This window comes from Saccoglossus kowalevskii, chromosome 14, assembly GCF_978046115.1.
Source record: "Saccoglossus kowalevskii chromosome 14, keSacKowa6.1, whole genome shotgun sequence".
NCBI classification, from domain to species: Eukaryota; Metazoa; Hemichordata; class Enteropneusta; family Harrimaniidae; genus Saccoglossus; species Saccoglossus kowalevskii.
The window spans coordinates 7,652,335-7,658,888 of NC_140654.1; positions in this window are offsets into that span (position 1 = coordinate 7,652,335).

Below are 6,554 nucleotides of genomic sequence, written 5' to 3' on the forward strand. Positions count from 1 at the left end.
GCTAAATTTATCGCAGTTTTACAATCGGTAACTAACAATAATTTTACCTGTAGGCGACCCAAATAGTAGAACTGGTAACTATGGTGACAGTGTTGATCTAAAGTGCATTTGCCAATAGATGATTTAGAGCAAAGTAATGATATACCTTTAAGGGAGTAGATGGATAATGAGGTCAATAAATATGGTAGTAAACTTCTGTTTTTTTGCATTAGCACTGGCCTTAGAATTGTGAATGGTAGGGTTTTTAAAAACACTGGTAGTGGAAATTTTACTTTTATTTCAGAGGTTAGGACAAGTGTTGTTGACTATGTTTTGTCATTTCCAAATGCGTTTCCATTGTTCAATGTATTTACAGTCGGAGCTCCGGTTGATTCTGATCATATGCCACTTGAATTTGCTATATCACTCGCTTATGTTTCCAATTCTACGAATGTCAATGACTTCCAGCATAGTGTCAATTATTCTACTACTAAACTAAGGTGGGACACCAAGGGAAAACCAAAGTATTATAATAATTTAGTTGATATTATATATGCTTGTAATACACATATGATGCACAAACCTAAATATGTTGGCAGGTCATATTTTAACTCCTGGTTTGACAAGGAATGTTGTACTACTAAAAGAGAAGTAAATCAAGCATTGAATCGTTTCAGAAATTGTAGAAGTCAGGCTACCCTAGACTATTATTTGCAGTCTAAATACTCATACAGGCAACTAGTTCGTGATAAAAAAAACTAATTATCAAAGAAAAAACGTGTTGATTGTTTTAAAATGGCGATACAACCTAATTCACAACAATTTTGAAAGAGTTTGAAATCTAATAGGCCCAATGTGCCAGACAGTATATCAGAGGTTGAATGGTTTAACTATTTTAATGATTTATTTAACCCACTAACTGTGATGGAAAACGAAAATCAAAAAGAGTTTTTCCCATCAATCAAAAACTACATGGATGATTTAGAAAATAATGTGGTGTTAAATAACGAATTTAATGTTTCTAAATTTGATAGGCCTATTTCTTTGAATGAAATTAGGGACAATCGAAGTAAATCAAAGACAAATAAAGCCCCAGGACCAGATGGCATACCCACAGAATTTTGGAAAAATTCTCCCATAGAAATCCATGAAATGTTATTTGTTTTATACAACAAGGTATTCGACCAGGAAATTTTTCATAATGAATGGGGTAGGGGATTAATATTGCCTGTATACAAGAAGGGAAACAAGGATGAACCCGGTAATTAAAGGAGTATTATGTTATTAAACGTCATAAGTAAAATTTATACAAGTATATTAAGTAATAGGTTAAATACCTGGTTAAAACATTATAATGAAATTGTAGAACAAAGTGGTTTCCAGAAACATAGAAGCACATTGGATAATGTTTTCATTATACGTACTCTTGTGAAAAAATATGTCTTTCGGTTAAAAGGTCGTTTCTATTGTGCATTTGTAGACTATGAGTAGGCCTTCGATAGGGTAAATCAAATTATCCAAAACCGGTCTCAAAGGCAAATTATTTAATTCCTTATATTCAATGTACCAGCATGTAATGGCATCTGTGGAAACTCCCTAGGGGTAACTATTTACTTAAATATTCGTATGGGTTTGCAACAGGGCTCTGTGATTTCACCTCTTTTATTTTGTTTCTACATTAATGATCTTCATATAGCTTTTCGACAAGGTCATGAAACTGTAGTTTACCTGTGTGCTCTGAAATCGTGTTACCTATTGTATGCATATGACCTGGCTCTGTTTAGTAGTACACCTATTCGTTTACAACGATTATTGGATAATTTGGTAGACTATTGTTCAAGGTGGAGACTTACAGTGAACCTTAAGAAAACTAAAATTATTGTTTTTCGGAAAGGGGGTCGTTTAAAAAACAGTAAAAAATGGTTTTGGAAGGGTAAAAGCATTGCAATTGTTTCAAAATATAATTATTTGGGGGTTATACTTTCCAGTTCTGGAAAGTGGTAACAGGCACAAAAATATGTTTCTCAACAGGCTAGTAAAGCACTTTTCTGTTTGGAATCAAAGTTTCAGAATCTGGGTGGTGTGCCACCTGATGTTGCATTTCGTATATTTGATTGTAAAATCCTCCTAATTCTCCTCTACGGTAGTGCTATTTGGGGCACACATTCTGATATTATAATGATGTGGAGAGAGTACACAATAAATTGTGTAAATATTTACTAAGTGTTAGTTTTGTTGCCACTAATTCCGCTGTTAGGGGAGAATTGGGACGGCACTATCTTAGAGTGTATGTAAATGTTGAAATTATTCGTTTTTGGTTAAAATTAACAAGTGATGTTTCTCCACATATTTTAAAAGAATCGTATAAATGTAAAATTAATATGGCAGGAGCAGGTACTATCTGCTGGGTTTTGACAGTTAAAATCTTCTCTATAAATATGGTTTTGGACATATTTGGATTGACCAATATGTAAGTAATTCTATTGCATTCTTGGAACTGTTTAAACAGAGGTGCTTTGATATTTCCAGACAGGATTGGAGCTCTGTGAAATTAATAGAAGTCCCAAACTTGTAACTTATTGTAAGGTGAAACATGAATTACCATGTGAGAAATATCTCACAAATATTGGTCAGTCTTCTGCAATATACAGAAATGCGTTATGTAGATTAAGGATCTCGTTCCATGCACTACAAATTGAAAAGGGTAGGGCCAGTGGTACTCCACGTAACCAGAGGTTGTGTCCTTCTGGCTGTAGTGTAATTGAGGACGAATACCACTTTACATTAGTTTGTCCCAAAAATAACTCCCTAAGGTTAAAGTTTATTGCACAGTATTACTACTCCCCACCTACAGAGATAAAGTTTATTTCATTATTTCAGAATCAAACCCCATATATACAATTAAACCTTGGTAAATTTATATTTTTTAGTTTTCAAGTACGACAACTTATGCTTGGAAAGAACACTTATTATTTTTATAACTTAATTGTTATTATCGGCAAAAAGAAAAAAAAATACCTATTTTTATATATTTTCAAATAAAAACTAAGAGTGATTTATATAAGCAGATCAACATATTTTTAACATCTTTGGTTTCCCACCAATTCCACAAAATTGTATACACAAATATGAGCACCTTTACTCGATATTGATTAACGCTAGTAAACTCTGTCGCTGATCCACGAGGTCGGATTTATTGAATTTATACATACATTAAATGGTGGAATACGTCACACTGCGACGACTATGATATGGGTTCCATGCAACGTATACAGTGTATGTGAACACTGGTTCATGATAATCAAATTTAAAACCTTGAGCGTGTTAGATTTAACCCAAAACTCCAAATTTGGCAAGTTTCTGCCTTCAGATATTGTGTTACATGAAATATTTAACAGCGGCAAACGAATAAATATTTAGGCATGAATTACTTTAGGTCTCATGCCACTAATCATTCAATGGCAATTTAAATGCCTAGCAAGAACCAATGAAATTTTTTAAATATTTTTTTTTCTCAGGTGCTCTCTTTTTGAGGGCGTAATCACCTGGGTCAGAAGTGAGACCAACATGTGGTCTTCTGTTTACTACTTAGCGGCTGTGTACCTGTGGGTTTATTCTGTGTGTATTTGGATGTTCTAATCTTGGTGTTTTTCCAGTGATTTTTCTTGGTGCAATCCAAATACAGTAGGTGTGTCTTGTTTACCTGAGATTTGCAAGAGTTTGAGCTGGCCAACATGTTAGTTTTTTCATATGGTTGATTACTGGCATGTTGATTTCCCATTTTTGAGCCATGTTTTCAACTTTCTTCATCATTTTCATATATCAATCTCGTCATATGTTAACATTGTCGTCTATGGAAATTCAATTAGTGGTATGAACCCTTTATAGAATAGTAGAATCCTACACCAGCCACGATAAGGCCTGCTTTAGTTGTTTATTTTTTTTTTTACTTTCAGACACATCTCGATAAAATGAGAAATGAATCCATTATTCGGCATTTCAAATTTGGTTTTAATTTCCGAGGAAGTATATGCTACAATGGTGCAACAACTTTTTTCTCATAACACATTAGCCTACGAGTTAAATTTTACTTCGTTTAATACATAAAACTAGGATAGGAATAGAAATTTTACTATGCTTTAAAATATGTCTACAACTTAATTGAACGAATATATTGTATGTTTTCTTCTAATTAATTCGTGTATCATTGACATCAATATTTATTTTCGGACCAGTCACTGTGCTCGTTGTTATATTAAACTAGTATTTACTTTGCAATCGTTATTTTATCATTGTGTGTATAAGGGGCGGCTGACCATTAGATATACATTGCCAATTTGTCCACATATGTGTGTCAGCAAGCATACACAGGTACGAAATATCAGTATGAAAATATTTACCTTACAATCCTTCCAGGTCATGTTGTCTTATGGCTCAGTGTTGTAGGGTATGTGACAATTAAATTGCCGTTCTGTTGTCACTCGGGACGCACGAGATCGGAATTGTATACTTATTTCAGACTTGTACACTGAGTATTACACACACGAGGAACAGTTCGTGTCTCCGTCGCTCTCTCAGCTGAGAGTGGCCTTTATTTCACCCCCACAGTACATAAGTTTAAATATGGTAAACATATTTTCAACGGGCCGCTGATACAAACCAACGCCATATAAGATTACACTTAGCCAATCACATAGTAGAAGACATGAACATTTAGCCAATCATAGACACTTACGTTAACCTAATTATTAGCATATTACGCTGTCATCGCCTGAAATGCCGAACAGACATGACAAACAAGCGTGGTGGTTAAAGAATTAACAGCACTGGTAAATATATCTACGGCATCCCCGGAAGGTCATCTTCTTGAATCTGTAAATCAATATAACCTGTATTAATTGTTCAAGTCGTAACACGTGAGTAAGTTTACACAGGGTGGATCATTCGCTTAATTGCCGTTTACATACAATCGGATACGTGCCCATAGGCCCCGGTGTTGTCAGTTCGCGATACGTCTCTCGATATAATATGTATATCAATTAAAATAAATCAAAAATTGTTAAAATGCTACATACATGCTGGTAACGATGACATATGTAAAAATAACATACAAATATAATAAAAATACAACGATTATATTCGTTATGAAGGTACAATACTTTAATTTCAAGGCCCTACTGTCAGAGGGAGAGGTCGCCAGAAATCCACCTACCCGGATATTCAGTATCCGGTCCGGTCGCGTATTGTTTCAAGCTTCTCACTGAATTACATTATAAACTCCCGACAAGCCCGCTTAATAACCACCGCTATTCAAACGCTATCGAATTGATATAAGAAGTTCAATCATGGAGCAGTTTGCCCCGAGAGAGCGCCCTCTAAGAAACGGTGTAAGCAAACAATAGGCCACTTTTATAACCTCTAGGGGTCAGATTCACCCAACTCAACTTACAGATCAAACATGCTTATCTTTTCCATTATTAAGATGCTTTCACATAGAGAGAATCTCGAACTCTTGCTGGAAGACATCATACTTTCTTAGAATATGAAGTGTTCAATCGCAGATTATGAAGACCTAGAAACATGCTACAGTAATGATGTTTATATTGACATATCATGACGTAACCGAAATTTCAATTGCACAGTACCCCTATACAGTGAAGTTATTACTAATTTGTTTGTTTTTTCAGCCTCAATTTCATGCGTTTATCAAGTTTTATAAATAATGTTGAAACATTCGGCCAATCAACACAAGGGGAATGACGGTTTGGAACTCGTTTTGAAAGATTTGTTGCGTCAATGTTAACATAACTTGATGCATGTTGGTGGGGGCTATATCTAAATGACTAGTGAGAAGACATAATAGCGTATTGTCGAAAAAAAATATCGAAAAAAAAATTAAAAACGTAGTCGTAGTCATATAACTGGTTTCATTTCACCTTTTTATTTCCAAACTAATAATAGAATATGCAACTTTACATAAGTATATATGATATAAATAATCTTTATCATTTTTTTATATAATGTTTTTTTATTATCATGGACGGCATGTATGATTCAAATTAATTCAAAACTGCATTCTGCAATTATAAATGATAGACGTTGTAAACGGCACCAGTCGATATATACATCATTACAAAATCCGCCATATAAGAAGAACAATACATTGTGTGAACATACTAAATGCAGCGACAATGGAAGGCTTTAAAATCAGTTTTTTGTATCATGCTCCTCCCTACCTGTAACAAGAATAGCTTTAACAATTCTGTGAGAATCACTTAAAAAAGACAACAAAAACGAATTGTTTTGCTTTGATATATGATGTGTTCTCACTGAAGCTTGCTGACATTTTTATATAGGATGGTTGACAAATGAATAAATGGTATCCCGGATAAACGTAGTACTTGCTTTTGATTCCGTACCGAACAAAATAAAATGTTAAAGGCCACGCTCGGATCGTCGTTCGGCGTTTTAATTTGGAAAACGAATGCAGACAATATATCTGAGACAGTTAGTCCGCTTTCACGTAATTCTGGAAATTATCAGAATACAACTTTTTGTGCATCTGGATGTTACGA